Source organism: Cupressus sempervirens, chromosome 2, assembly GCF_028749045.1.
Source record: "Cupressus sempervirens isolate cs-2001-9-10 chromosome 2, ASM2874904v1, whole genome shotgun sequence".
Taxonomy (NCBI): Eukaryota; Viridiplantae; Streptophyta; class Pinopsida; order Cupressales; family Cupressaceae; genus Cupressus; species Cupressus sempervirens.
Window position 1 is genome coordinate 653,083,026 of NC_143119.1, and position 17,230 is coordinate 653,100,255.

A 17,230-nucleotide genomic window follows, 5' to 3' on the forward strand; every position below is an offset into this window, starting at 1 on the left:
TATATATATATATATATATAAATAACTATAACATGGGACTAATAATGTGTCAAAAGCATTTATTAAAGCAGTTGAATTCAACAAAAGTTTGGTTTCCAAAAATCCATTTGGAAGGGGATTATTTAATGACCATTAATGCAATTAATATAGGTGATGTCTAGGCATGACATTTGAAAATGTAAATTTTGATAATTATAAATGAATTATAAACCTTTTACCTACCAAATCAACCATGTTTGATGTATTAAGAATTAGACAAATGTTTTACCCATATGAGTGTTATCTTTCAAAGATGTAGAGGAGATGCAAATTGACGATTTGTGTACCCTCATATTTGGTGAGTGGCATCACTATTCTATTATCAAATGAATATGACACTATGGTACAACAAGGGAATACATGTGATGGGATTTGGGCATCAATGTATTATTAAAATGTGATATGTTTCCCTATAGATTAAAGTGAAGGTAATTGGGTTGAGAAGTGGAAGCATGGGGGAATATCCCCTTTCTAACCTCATGACAACATATGGGATTTTTTTGGGGATGATTTTTATGAAGTATTTAAAGTTTTTCTTCAAAGTTTTGGATATTGTTTTTGTGGGATAATTCAAAGGTTGATGGGGGAAGTTTTCCTCTAGAACAAGCACCAAATCATGTAAATTATTGGCATAGTTTCCATGGTCATAGTTGGGGGTTCAAAGTTGGAGGAGAGTGAAAAATCCATTAAGTGTGTTATGAGGTCTATTCTAGATGAGGATTAGCTATTTACACTAGAAAGAATTGAGAACCTAAGCACAAAGGAGTCATATAAACTAATTTCACTCTTGCATTGTTCTACTAGATTTATTAGGAGAATGTAAAGAGATGAGGAACTTTTCTAATGGTAGACATTGAAGGAGTACATCCATAAAAGGGTTACTTTTATAAATGGTTCGCTGATGGTGGTGGATGTTAAAGATGAATGGAAAGGGAAGTAGTCTATGAAATTGAGAAAGGTGATGAGACCGAGGTTGATGGATATATAGATAAGTGTCATAGGCACTAAAGTAGTTCTTCAGACTCCTTTATCGCATCTATATTTTTTGCACAAAATATTATTTTGTATGAATTGTGATGTAATTGATACAATGTCTATAAATGAATGGATGATTTTTGTAATTTTTTGTACTTAGGTGGATTTTTGGAAAAGAATTTTGGGATATGTCTAGGTTTGATGGGAATTTTGTTTGTAGTAATAGAATTTATGCTCTTCTAGAAAGGATGGGCCTAATTTAGTAAACTCTCATGACATGTGGCAATTTTTCAAGGTGGAGTTATTACTTTTTTAGTTTCTCAAACTCATAAATTTGAAGGTTCTTTTACTATGTAATTTTCAAGTTTCAAAATAAATAAAATATATTAGGATTACCTACCCCAAAAAAATTATTTTATTTATAATTTCAATCAATCTAGACAAAATAGGAATTAGATAAGCTCTTAAATTATAAAAACATATCTACATGACATAACTCTACATTTACAACATATAATTTCTTATGGTGTTTTCTTATCACAATACTACGAGGGAAGTATTGGCCATTGTGTGGAACTTGTTAATTCACTTCATAGTATGTTTAATGATGCTTTAATAGAATATATTGTGTTATGTGCTACAATAAAAGTTTGTGAATAATGGTGTTGAGTTTAAATCTTCTACTATAAAAAAAAAAAAAATGGAGAGTATAATATTGAAAAGAAATTAAAAAAAAATTCTTCTAAATTTGTGTAAAATAAAAATTTAATGGTGTGGGATTTGATTAGGAATGTGAAAGAAGGAGCTTCAAGTACTATCCTTCAAAGGGGCTTAAACTAGATTGCACAACTCAAAGGAGAATTCCAATGCCAAATCCAAGTCCCTAGTCAAGATCTACTTAAAATTCATAGAAATTTAATTTCTCTTATTTATTATTATGTAAATTGATTTGAATTAAGTAATTATGAAGTGTAAGTAAATTGATCAATTGACATGCCAATAATGGACAAACTTGTATGAAAGCAAAGAGACATGCAATGATCAGATTTTAAGAATCAATATAGAATTTATAAAATACAAAATTCACCTTGAAGACCAAGAAGGATGATCCACTCAAATCTAGAAAACAACAATAAGAAATTGAAACTATTCAAGAATCAAGACTTGTAGACTAAGATTTCAAAATTTTGCAAATCTAAAGGCTAAAGGACAAGCTAGATGAATTCCTTGGTTTAGGTCAATATAAGGCTAGGGAAAACTAGGGTAAGGGATGAGATTATCCCTTACCTATTGCACTCAAATTTTGGGGCTCCAAATCCAAACTTGTAACCTAAAAACCTATTTTGAAAATTTGAGGTTTGTGGCTCTAAAGCCTATAAATTTGCACCTACAAGTAATTAATGGTATTATTTTGGAGGGTAGGGGCTTACCTTATTCAACCCTTAGTTGAGAAATCAACCTTAGAGAAATAAATCATGTAAAAAGCAAGAAAATTTTAAGTATCTACCCTACTTGTAAAAAAATTGTAGGAGGATTCAAATCCATTCTCTATAAAAAATGTATCAATTCTTGTAATAATATGATGATGTAGGATGTCTCCACAAATTAAAATATATCCACTAACATCAAATCACATATCTATGGATGAAGGTATGACTCCTTGAAATCTTGCTTGAATGAATGATGCCTTGAATCAATCTTGCTCTGAATGGATAATAATTAATTCTTAATGAGTGTGAGTGGATTTCCTTGTATGCATGTGATGGATTATGGATGTAAAAATTAAGTGATTAATCCTCATTTTATACTAATTCCTAAGTCAAAATTGAAAGGGTTAACTATGCTAGGTGGAAAAACAAATTGAAAAACCTAAAAGTGGGCTATGATTAGAGGAAAATCCTTTGGGTGAGAGATGACCTTGTCCCTTACTTAGGGATAAAGGGAAAAATTTTCCCTTACCTTGAGGTTTTTGGGCCTCATGTTGACCTATAAGGTTTCAAGGATGCAAAAAGGGCCACCAAAAATAAGCAAAAACTTGATAATTGGAGAAATCAAAGCACAAGTGCATTCAAGAATCTATTAGATAATTAAATGGAGGACTAAAAGGTCTTTAAAAGGAAGTATTTATATTTTTATATGGAACATTTAACCTCCACTTTAGTTGGATTATGAGTCAAACTCAAGCTCACAGTAAAGTAGATGAAAAGTGTAAGATAATCTTATCAAGACTAAGTAGACACGCAATCAATCAAGCCCCTAATAGAGTCCTCGTTAGGTAAAACATCAAGAAAAGATAGATATCACTAATAAAAAATAAAAATAAAAATAGTGTAAATAAATCACCCAATGAGATTTGTATCTCCCATTGTAAATCACACCAAAGACACCCTACAACAAAAGATGGAATTGATATCCTAGCAAGTGTGTGCGGCATGATAGTCAACCCATTATGGATATTCCTTCAAACACTTGTGTCCATAAAAAAAGAAATCCAAAAAAAATTATCCCTAAGGAAAAGTTGTCTATTAATGTCAAACACTTTGTTATTCACAAGGCAAGATTGGTTGATCATACCTGTGGTCGAGCCATCCTATATAGGTCAAACCATGTACTAAAGACTTGTACATTAGTCAGTTAAGTATCAAGCAGTAGTTGTTGCCAAGTAAGTCAGAGGTTGTTGAGTATTCTAGTGATTTTTGAGTTTTTCAAAGAAAGAAATACAAGTCGAGTGATATAGAGGTAGAGAAAAGTGGTGTATGCCAAGTATAGTTAAGGTTGAGGGACAACATGAAGAATAGTTTTGGGTTGAGCACTAGTATGGTATGAGTGTCGAGCAAGACAATTTTACATCATTGTTTGGAATGACACAAAATCCTATGTAAATCATTTTTGTTGAGTTGAAAGCATATTTTATAGATTGAGGAGCTAATCAAGGAGTTGATTATGCATCCTATAGAGGATCATCAATCCCTATGTAAGGCAATCTACCAATTAGAAAATTGCAAGGACTAATCGGCAAAAGGAATGAATCTAGATCGTTAATTGGGATCTATAAGCTTTAACAAAAAATTGTTTAAGAAAGTTTTAATACCTAGTTCACATGTGTAGAGCACATGTGGTTTAGTGTCTAGTTGTATGAAAATTTGAAGGTGAATTAGGTATAGCAACCGAGCAATGTAGTGAATAGTTGTGAACATAGATATTGAATATCAATCACATTGAGGTGATATAATGTTGCATAGAGGAGATCTATTATCAACATTGAAATGCAAACTGAAGGATCATGTACTGATACATTTCAATAGGTGTTTCAAAGTTTAAATCTCTTAATAGAGTGGCTTTAATAGGCCTTTGTAAATCTCCTAACAAAGTAGTCACTTACGTATGATGTAAAATTATTTAATCAAGGTAGACCTGACACTCTTGTAAGCCTTTAATAGGATAGACCCCTTATAGGGTAGATCATCAAAAGTAATCAAACTTTGTAGCCTTAACATGCACACTTTATTGCTACAGTAGTGAAGATTTTGTGGGTGTCATCCCCACCATAGTTTTACCTTCACCTTGGAGGGTTTATGCATTACCAACTCTTTGTGTCAAATGTGTTGTGTTTGTGAGTTTCATTCATGCAATTAGAAGTTAAATCTGATGTTATGTTTAGTATATGATTGCACTGATATTAGATTAATGTTCAAATGAGGGTTTATGTGAAGACATCAAATATGTTTCATGTTCTAAGTGTTAAAAATTTTATAGATCCTGATTCACCCCCTCTCCCCTTCCTGTCTTAGTATCTCACCCTCCCTATTAGATTTCCAATAATTGGTATCTAAGCCTAGTTATCTTGGCAAAAATCTAACCACTTGGGAGTTAAAGATCTTGAAGATGGAAGCCTACAAACTAGGAAAGGTCATTGAGAACTAGAAGCATGAAGTTCAACTTGCATTTGAACAAGTCAAGATTGCAAAGGAGACATTGATGCAATCCTTAAAGAGAAGGAAAGAAATGGCAATTCAACAAATTAACACCCAATACAAAGAAGAGACTATTGAAGGATTATTTGATGAAGGTAGTACTAGTGAATTTGATGCATTAATAGTAGATTTGTTGGAGGAGAACAACATTTTGAATGAAGAAGTTAGAGCACTACAAAGAGAACATGAGATACAAGTAGTGAGACTATGTAAAGTTATCAAACAAAAGAAAAAGGTGAAAGAGAATAGATCAAAATTTGATGGAGATAAAAGATAGATGGCTACAAGACTCGATGAAAGGATCAATGAAATACAAACATTGACCCATAATCAGTTTGACATGGTTAATCTATTACTAAGTGCAAATAATGAGATTGCAAATTTGATATCAGAGAATGATAGACTAAAGAATGAGTTGAAAGTTGAAAAGGAACTTATTGAAAGGTTGAACATACCTAAAGATGCTACAAAATTTCTTAATGAATAGATGAATGCACTAAGGAGACCCCATAAGATTTTCAGAGTAGGCTTAGTTGAGCTCCTATTAAGTGTTGAGTAGGGAAAGTCATCAAAGCAAGCAGAACAAAGGAATGTGACTACTAAACCAAAGAACAAGAAATCTACAAGATATCACTATGGAAAACTAGGTCATACAACAAATGTTTGCAGAAGCAAAATTGATAAGTCAAATCCTAAATCCAAATTTAATGGTTATTGTTATAATTGCAATAAATAAGGTCATCAACCACATGAGTGTAGATAAAAGGTCAATAAGGTACCAATTACTTCTGGATTTGAAGGTTATTGATGTAGACACCCAAAAATTGGCAAAGACCTAAAATAATGCAAATTTTGATCAAGCGATGCAAATTAAGGATCAAATCAAAGGAATATAACAGACTTTCAAATCAAGGATTACATCAAGTTATTAATCAATCAAATCACCTATCAAATCAAAAATACCTAAATCAATTTTAAAAAGAGGAAAAATAATTCACAAAATCATAAAATGAAACAAAGAAGGAAAAAGGAAAAGACAAAAAGTTGAAAATAAATGGAACATTTATTAAAACAATAAAGCCATTTATCTTCACAAAAGTGAAAATTCTCCTTTTACATTTAAAAAAATTGGAAAAATCCTCATTTATTCTCACAAACTAAATCTATTGGACTCTTCCTATTGGTATCTTATGTGATATTTACAATTTCGCCATCACTCCCACTCAAAAGTGAAACCCTGATTCTTACCCCAACCCCTTCTAAAATAATATAAATAGGAGAAGAATTCAAGAGTGAAAAGACTCAAGTTTTAAGCATCTACACTATATGCACATTTTGAGTTATCATCTTCTAGCATTATCATTATAGAAAATTCATGTCTTTTTAGTAGCATTTTAGCATTATTTCATGTTATTTAGTATCATTTAGCACTTTTTTAGTCTATTACATGCATATTTCATAGCATTCTAGTGTTATTATACTCATATAATCTGCATTCTCACATAGATCTTGCATAGACATTTGTAGATCTACATTCATAGCATACTCTCATTCTAGAACTATCACTGAGATGTTGGTATTAGATCTATCTTAGTAGTCATAGTTAGGGAAACATGGGATGTTCATAGAGTCTCTATTTGACAATGATTTCTTGGGTTTATATTAGTTCGTTGTCATTCTATTTACACTCTGCTCTAAGGTCTCATCAATATATGAATTCATCGTGTACAAATTGGTAGCTAGAACAACTTAGAGGCTAATATAGAAAAAACACACCACATCACATCACATGAGGACAATGAACCTATTGATGGGTTTTAGTTTCAAACTTTATTTCCCAACTTCTTTCCAGTAGAAGTTGAAGATGAGTATTATGAGCTACTCGCCATCTGTACTTTTCCTTTTCCTAATACTCTTGAGGAAGCACATTTTATAGACTTTACTGACATAGCATATGAACCATCAAATGAGGTCATGTCTTTAAACCCTGTCGAATCTTATCCATATTGATGAAACCCTCTCCTTAGACTATCCTAAGCTCATCAGCCGGGATACAATCAACCCTCACCATATTCCCAATTTTGAAACTAACCATGATGTTTTCATCTACCTTAACATGGTTGAACCATCTTGTCTACATAGAACTAGAGAAAGGTATACATATGGGTCTAATATCGATCATCTCAGTCATACTAGAACAGGTCCAGCACATCAAAGAATTAATGACCAACACTAGGTTGTAGCTAATCTTGAGAAAAGAATTGAAATAAATAGAAATGACACATCCAATGGTGAGAACCCAACTATGGAACCCATAAATGAGATGATTGAAACTCACATAAACACTCAGAGGAAAGATTGTCTATCCTAATTGAACCTACAGAAAAATTCAACATTGGAATAGAACAGGAACCAAGGATAATCCATTTGGCATAGTCTTTAAACACACAAAAAAGAAGTGAATTCATTCACTTCTTCGAAGAGAGTCAAATAAAATTTGCATGGTATTACACAGACATGCCAGGGTTAGACCCAACTCTAATCCTTCATCACCTCAACACTCCAGAGGCCAAGTTGGTTAAGCAAAAGCTAAGGAAAATGCATCCCCACATAGCCTTGCTAGTCAAAACAGAATTAGAGAAATTGCTTAGCACCAACTTCATCCATCCCTTAGCTTATGTGTCATGGATATCAAACATTCTTCTTCTATCAAATAAAGATGGTAGCATACACATCTATATTGATTTCTAATATGTAAATAAGGCATGTCCTAAAGATGATTTCCCCCTTCCCAACATCGACACAAATGTAGATTTCACAGTGGGTCATTCCACATTTTCACTCATGGATGGATTTTCAGGGTACAACCAAATTAGGATAGTGCTAGAGGATCAAGAGAAAATAGCTTTTACTTGTGCATGGGGCACATTTTGTTGGAATGTCATGCCTTTTGGCCTCAAGAATGTAGGGGCCACTTATCAGTGGGCCATGACTACTATCTTGCATGACATGATGCACCTTTTTATGGAAGATTATGTTGATGATATCCTTGCCAAATATCATACCTAAGAAGATCATCTTCCCATATTGGACAAGATATTTACCCATATAGAAGCATTCAAAGTTAGGCTAAACCCTAAAAAATGTTCTTTTGGCATAAAATATTGCAAACTCTTAGGGTATATAGTTTCAACCAAAGGGATTGAAGTTGATACTAAAAAGGTACAAGCTATAATCAACATGCAACCTCCAAAGAACTTGAGTAAACTACATTCTCTTCAAGGAAGACTTTAATCAGTTTGTCGCTTCATCTCTTAGTTAGCAAAAAAGTGAGTGCCTTTCATCCACCTTCTCCACAAGGATATAATTTTTAAATGGGATGATCAGTGTTAGATGGCCTTTGATTTACTCAAAAACTACTTGATGAAGCCACTTGTGTTGGTACCTCCAGGATTGCACAAACCATTGTCACTATATATTTCCCTAACATATAAATCAATTGGAGCCCTCTTGGCAGAGGAAAATGCCTAGGGCAAAGAAAGGGCCATTTATTACATAAGTTGCACATTGGTCAACTATGAGTTCAATTACACCTTTATTGAAAAAAGATTGCTCAGTTGTAGCTTTTTCTTCACAAAAGCTACACCATTATCTTTTGACGCATAAGGTTAAACTCATCTCCAAGATTGATCCCCTCAAATACCTTCTCAACAAGACAACATTGACAGGTAGATTGGCAAGTGGGTAATGATCTTGAGTAAGTTTGATATTGAATATGTCGATAGGAAAGCAATAAAAGGACAAGTCATTGTTGACCAATTGGAAAATACACCCATAGAGAGCTCATCCTATCTTAGCTAATTTTCTAGTTATGCACATTCTTTAGATAGAACCAGTCACCTGGAATTTTTATTTTGACAGCTCCTACATGCACCATGGTTCAAGTGTTGGTATTGTGTTCATCACACGCTTAGGCATTACCATCCTCAAGTCCTAAAAACTACTTTTCCCTTTCACAAACAATATGGTGGAAAATGAAGCCCTTGTTTTAGACTTCAAACAAGCCTTAGAATGGAAATTAACTATATTAGAAGTTTATGGGGATTCTTAGGTGGTCATAAATCAAGTCATAGACATGTATCAAACCAAGGATAAAAAGTTATTACCTTACAAATACATGATTGATACACTTAAAGCATGATTTGTCCACATCACCTTTGAACAAATTCCTAGAGAAAATAATAGAGCAACAAATGCTATGGCCACCTTGGCCTCCTTGTTTTAGTTACCACATCAGCATAAGCGGTATGAGTTCTTAGTGGAAGAGGTGGTTCAACCCACATTTACTCAACCTAATTTCCTCATTATTTTCCATTTAGATGCCCTTGATTCCCTTTGGTATGAATCCATCACCACATATCTTCACAATACCACCATTTCCTCTAACCTCTCATGAAACCAAAGGTATAACTTCATTTGATAGACCTCGCATTACACTTTGGTGGTTGATATGTTGTATAAGAAAGGTCTTGATGGTACTTTGTTTAGATGTCTTAAAAAGGATGAGTCTAGGGTCACTCTGCAAGAAGTCCATGCAGGCATCTATGGGTCACACTCCAGCGGGTTTACACTAGCAAAGAAAATTCTTAGGATGGGGTATTTTTGGCCAACCATGGAAAATGATTCTACTGACTATGTTAAAATTTGCAAAAAGTGCCAAATCCATGGTAATCTTGTTCATGCACCAGCTTAGGAACTCAATCCTTTGGCCACACCATGGCCTTTTTATTAGTGGGGCTTTGATTTGATCAGAGCCATCCACCCACCTTCCTCTAGCGGACATAAATGGATCATCACTGCAACCAAATATTTTACCAATTGGGTTGAAGTAACACCACTTGCAAATAAATCTCTTCTTTCATTCTGAACTATATCATTTGTCAGTTCGGTATACCTCATCCCATCCTCACAGATAATGCCTTGTATTTTAAGAATCACATCATTGACAAGTTATGTGAAAAGTTTCACATTATACACCACTCCTTGTCCATCTATTATCCTCAAGGAAACGGCCAAGAAAAGGCCACCAACAAGACCATTATCAATATTCTTAAGAGAATTGTTAACAATATTGGTAGAAACTAGCATTTACAACTAAATCCTTCCTTTAGGGCCTATAGGATGAGTGTTAGGATGCCTACAAACACTATACTCTTCTCCTTGGTTTATGGTTATTAAGTCATTCTTCCTTTAGAGGTTGACATCCCATCCTTGAGAGTTACTCTTCATGGTATCCTATCTAATGAAGGCTACAAAGTGGCTCGTCTAGAGTAGCTAGAACTCCTAGAAGAACATCAGTGGACATTGCATGAACATCTCAAAGTATATTAGAATAGGTTATCTAGACACTACAACAAAAAGGTCAAATCCGGTGTCTTTAAAATTGGAGTCTTAGTCCTCAGAGAAAACCCTAAAAATCAGGAAGCTAGGGAGAAGAAAGGAAAATGGGAGGCCAATTGGATTGGTCCTTACATTATCACAAAATCCTTTGGGACTAGTACCTACAGACTTTTAGATTGTGATGGAGAAGAACTAGCCGAACCCATCAACAACATCCATCTCAAAAGGTTTTATGTCTAAAGCTGAGGAAGTATCTCATTGCTAAAAATACCAAATAAATAAATTAAAACACCAAAAAAATCTCCAAAACAAACAAACAAAAAAATTGGTATAGAAGGAATGCTAAATATCACCTTTGGTTTAAAAGGAATGAGAGATAACACCTTTGGACTTCCTTAAATAACACAAGTCCTTCAAATGTTGAGGCATGGCTCAAGCACCTCTCTCTAAAATAAATTTTTCTTATATGTGGCTTACCTAGCACAACTGAGTTAATTTCACACATACCCAATTAAGAAACACTTCGGGGTTACAGTTCAGTGGTTTTTTGGCATCAGACATAGTCCACCATAGTGGCAACAACTAACAAAACAATAAGGGAAGATAGACACCTCAGAGGCAACATGGAGTGTAATTATGTTTTAAGATATCATAGATGTGAATTGCAGGAAAATTAGTGCACATCTCAAAATATTTGCTAGGCCCAATAGTTCCCAACATCCAATTTAGCCTTCAGAAAATTCATTTGAGGTCCCTAAAAAATCCCTTTTCATCTCCATTGTCTCAAATGTAGCTCTCTAAGCCTACTTTTAGCCCTTTTAGACCACTTTTGGCCTCCTTGACTCTTTATGTGCTCCAATATGGCCCTGGTCATCTCCATATTCCAACAAATCTCACTCAAATCCTCATTCCATTCCCACCAATTCAAAAAATTATCAAAAACATTCAAAAATTGTTTAAAATTCTCAAAACATTCAAAAATTGTTAAAAATTATCAAAAAACATTCAAAATTTGTTTAAAATTATCAAAAACATTCAAAAATTATTAAAAATTCTCAAAAACATTAAAAAATTGTTTAAAATTATCTAAAAGGTTCAAAAATTGTTAAAAATTATCAAAAACATTTAAAAATTGTCAAAAATTATCAAAACTACCATTCAAAATTTATCAAAAATTATAAAAAATATTCAAAATTTGCCAAAAATTACCAAAAACATTCAAAAATGGTTAATAATTGTCAAAAATAGCTGAAAAATCCTTTAAAAATTAACAACCCTAAATTCCTGTCAAACATGACCCACCTCAATTCAACTAGGCTATCTAATTTGGCATAAATTATTTATGTACTATTCAAGCCAATGATCCATTGATTTCATGTCAAACTGGTGTCTATCTATAATTGTTGCTCCTTCAGGACAGATTTGCATACATCGATCGATTTTATATGAAATCAATGGTAAGACCTATTACATGGAAAAATATTTAAATATTTTATGACATATTTCATTGCCCTTTTACCTTTGGCTAAAACAATAGATACGTATATCAATTAATTAAGAAGCAATGTAGTTATGTCTTGAACCATTTTCCTAGACTTTGGAAAATTTGGCACAACATGGATAGCTAAAAAGTGCCTGTTTATGTCCCTTATCTCTCCTCCTCTTAAGAACAACAATTCCCTATGGATTCCTAGTCTTATTTATGTTTCAGAGGCCACAATTGATCCAAACCCCTTCAACAAATATATCAATGCTATCCTAAAAGGCCTGGATATCTGTTGAACTCTTTCATCATCACTTAACAAGGGGCACATAATAAGTAAGTGTATGTTTGAGAGATCACAGTGATGTCATTGCCTTCTCAGGCCCCCAATGTACCTTTTTTAGGCCCAAACACCTTTGTCAAGGCCATATATTGCTTTTTTAGGCCCCTAAAGTGCCTTCTTAGGTCTAAATGCCTTTTTTAGACCCAAACACCTTTTACAAGGCCTAGTTTCACCTTTTCAAGCCCAAATGCGTTTTTCAAGGCCCCTCTAGTGCCTTTTCAGGCTCATGCACCTTTTTCAAAGCTCAGTTTCACCTTTTTCAGGCCCAAACATCCTTTTTCAGCCCTCAAGGGCCTTTTTAGGCCCCATGCACCTTTTTCAAGGCTAAAGTGTCCTTCTCATACCACCAAACACCTTTTCACTAGCCCCGTGAGTATCTGTCTCGACAAACACCTAGAGAAAAATCCAAATTTTGGCTTTCAGCTTGTTTGCAAAGGCTATCAATATATACATAATTGTACCTTAACATTTGTGGTTTAGCACTTCCTATTTTTTCCACCTTGAATGCCACGACTCTCCAACTGTTACACAAGTTTGTACTCATCTTTCATTGATATCCCATATTGATGTTTAGTGCCCCACATACAAGTGAAGGTCTTTCTTACTCTACAAATCTTATTGTTTCCACTTTTATGGAGATTAACAACCTTCCATACACTTACAAAAATTCCAAAAAACATTCAAATATTTACAAAAATTCCAAAAATATCCACATATTCCTCAAAATTCCAAAAACGTCCAAAACATATTCCAAAAATATAAAAAATAGACACGACAATGTTTATATGATGCTTCAATCACATTAACATTAGCTCCAGTTGCCCTTTTGCTTGCCACCAAAAAAATACACTTTTATTCTATTAAAATGGCAACAACAATATTACATTCGCATTAATCTTGGTGAATCATTTATTTGAGCCTCCTTGGAGGAGGTGGCAAGATAGGGTGTCCAATCAGGGGCATTTATGCAGACCCAATCCTAGAGGATGAGGCCCCTGGTGTCAATCCTCTTCTCACTGACACAACACTCATAGGAATCAAAAATATCCCACTATGCAATTGAGTGTTTAGTAGTTGTGTGAATTCCCTATCTACAAATTGAGTCTCTCATTGTTTCTCCTTAGGAAGTGACTGATGATAAAGCCCCATGTAATAGGCAACTTCCCAGTGCACTTTCATCATTCATTGCATATCCACAAACATATTTTGCACTAGCTTGTTTATCCCTGGTATAGTGATCACTCACTAGGAAACATCTCACTCTTATTGCATTTGATCAATTGCTATTCTCTAATGCTCCACATCTGCTTTCACTTCACTCTAGCACTGTTGTAACCGCCTCACCTTTGACTTGCTCAATGCTAACCACCCTTGCAGTTGCAATGATAAGGTGTTCACTTTTGCAATTGCCTCCCTAAAAGCCTCAAACTGAGTTTGCAATAATACCAGTTCATTTTATATGCTTTCCAAACCTACTTGCACCATCCTCAATGACTCATGTAGTCTTTGAGCTTGTGATCACTCTGCCTGCAAACCTGCATCATTTCCCTTTGCTCATGATTGTTCCACTCATAGTTCCACTTCTAATAATCACACCCGATATCACTCCAAATTCACCACCACTTGGAGTCACTTCAATTCTATTTTCACTCCATCCTCGCGTGCTTTCTCCATTAACCGTAGTGAAAATGTAACTTCCTACTTCGTATTATCTACTTAGACTCTCTTTGCAGCCAACATATTTCATAAATCCTCCACCTCATTTATCACCTACACTCCGCCCTCTGCCTCTAGCAATGGTTCACTACACTTAATCCACCCCCTTCCTCCATGGACTTTTGCCCCAAAATCCTGAGGCTAATCAACTGACTCACTACACTCATCACCTCACCCACGCTAATATCTTCCACTGCTCTTTGATATTTTCTCGTGAACTTTTTTGGAGAGTCCATCTCCCCTACATCAATCATTGCCTCTAACATGCTCTTCATCACCCCAAGTGGACTATTATTTGCCTACATCATCGGTTCATCATCCAATACCACCTGTAATTCCTAGTACACTATGCTCCCTAACAACATCATTAATATTGATAATGGCATTTCTTCCACCCTACCTCCTGAACCCTTAGGTTGTGCTTGCACCATTCTCACATGACTTGATTCAACCCACTCATGTACTAATACTTGAAGTTCAAACTAATACACTAGCTCCCTAGAGGTCCACTAGATGCACTTTGCCCTCTGTCCTTACCTCACCCATCCTCCCTAGCTAACATCACCCCCCTATTGCAACTAATCAAGTGAGCCCAACATGATCTCAACTCATAGACTTACTGTACTTTTCAAAATAACTAAGAAATTGCACTATCTCCTTCAACATGCTTCCTTTTGTGGACACATTCCTCACCTATTTATGGCCCTCAGTCACCATGCCTCCCACTTTACTAGCATTGCCATACATCCTCTCTCTACATCCAGCCACACTAGTACCAGGTATGCTTTCCACTCGGCTCTAACATCCAGATACATTGATCTCCACCAACACATGTCTTCCAATGTAATTACCAAATCTTATTGCTAAATCACTGCTAACATGTCCCACTCTTTATTCCTAAACTTGTACAACAATTACTTCCAAAAAGAATTGAACAAACTTGACACTATTGCACATAACTATCAGCACTGTTGGTCCGCAAATTATGATTTTCCTACTATTATGAGCTTCTAATACCTCAATGATGTACTTGACTAGAGGTACCAGGATAAAGTCATGATATTTTATTTTCCTTTGGTTTTTCATTATTTTGCTCCAATCACCCTCTAATTTTGTACATTATTGGTGTCCACTTGTAAGTGCCTCCTCTTTTCTAAAAGGCCATGTATACCTCGACCAGTTTTATAAGATATCTTGGGTGAGGTTCTTTATCTGACATGTGACTATTTACGTGCTTGTTTTTAGTTGTTGTGATTGTAATTTTTGTTCTTAATGGTTGTCTTATCTTTCATGTGCATCTCCTATGTTTGGTTGTACTTCATGATGTGATACAGTATTCATATTACCATAGCTGAGCTAGTGGCAGTTGTACTAGTTCACTTGTTACTAAATGCTCTATGATGATAGTTAATTCTCATCTCTTTACAAAAAGTGACAGTTAGTTGCATTCATTTAGTTTGCATGTTCATCTTGGGTACCTTAAAAACACACAGTTGGCACAAAAATCAAGTTAACACAAACAAGCCTAAACATCATCAATCAACAAAATGGCTACCCAATCTGGGGAAGGCTACCAAATAGAAAAACACACAACAACATCCTTGTGCACGATTAACACTCAACTATTGTGGACTTTGTCTCATCAAGACACTACCACCTTGCATCACCCTTCATTCTCACATATCATTTATTTCACCTATGGCATTTTGTGACCTTCAAATCTCAAATAATTATGGCCACTAATTTCTCCTATTTCACCTCATGCTTCTTTACACCATGTCATCTATTACATTGTGTGACCTTCAAATATCAAAAAATTTTGGTCACTATTCATTACAATATTCATCATATCTTATGCATTCACTATTTCACCTATTCTTTCTTGGATCTCAGATTTCATTTGCAACTTTTGAATCTCAAATTTTGAGTCCCATCCCTTACCTCTTTTCATCTCTAGCCCAATCATTTTTTTCCATGCATTTCTTCCTATCTATCATTTCATTTACCATTTCATTTCATTGCATTTCCCCACATTTCACTTTCTATATCACTTCATTTATCACATTTCATTTCATTTATCACTATCATTTCATTTCATCATATTTCATTTATCTCATTTCATTTTTTTTCATCAACTTTCATATCTCATTACCCTTAATCATATTTCACTTATCGCATCATTTCATTTCATTTATTTTATCATTATTACTTCATACAACATATTTCATTTATCACATTTCATTTCATCATACTTCATATTTCATTACCCTTAATCATATTTCACTTATCACATCATTTCATTCATCACATTTCACTAAATCACTACTCATTTCATTACATTTCAGTTATACATCACATTTCACTTAAATTCCATTCTATTTCATTATATTTCATTACATTCACGACATTACATTACATTTTTGTTCATCACATTTCATGTCATTTATGTATCTCATTCCATTCATACATCAATTAATTATCCACAATGCATCAACATCTACAACTATCCTATCAATTAAATCACAACATCGCATGCATACAAGAGTCCATGATACAACAAGTGCAACATCAAAATATCTCAAAGATCAGATAATCATATATCAAAAAGGATCAAATCAACATGAACATTAAATGGTCAAATCCTCAACATCAAAAGGTCAAATAGTCAGCAACATCAAAATCAAAAGGTCAAATAGTCAACAACATCAACATCCAAAGGTCCAAAGGTCATCAACATCAATATCTGAAGGTCATCATAAATGACACACATGATAAGCCAATAAAAGTACAATACCAAAATGATACACAAATCAACCATGTGTCTCACAACCTTTATCATCTATATGTGTCTAATTTGAAGGTCCCTGCTCACTAGGGGCACTCGTCCCATCTCAAACAATCAAACACCGAACAACGACATCAATTTTTTCATCACAAGTGATCATCCTACATCAATCAAATACCAACATCTAGTTATTCACCTAATGGTTCTAGCTTGAACCAGTTATTTGTCCTACTTTGTATCTTGAGATGGACATGTTAGTTTTCCCTACTCTATATCCTGAGGGGGGCACTATTTTCTATCTATCCTACATCACCTGATTGATTTTACACATCACTTTGTTGAAACACATTGTTGAACCTGTTATTTGTTCTGCTTTGTGTTTGGAGACAAACATTTTAGTTTTCCCTACTATGTACCCTAAGAGGGGCACTTTTTATATTTATCCAATATCATCTAATTGATTCTACACATTACTTTGTGCCTACACATCCCTATCAATTGTTCTCATCAACATT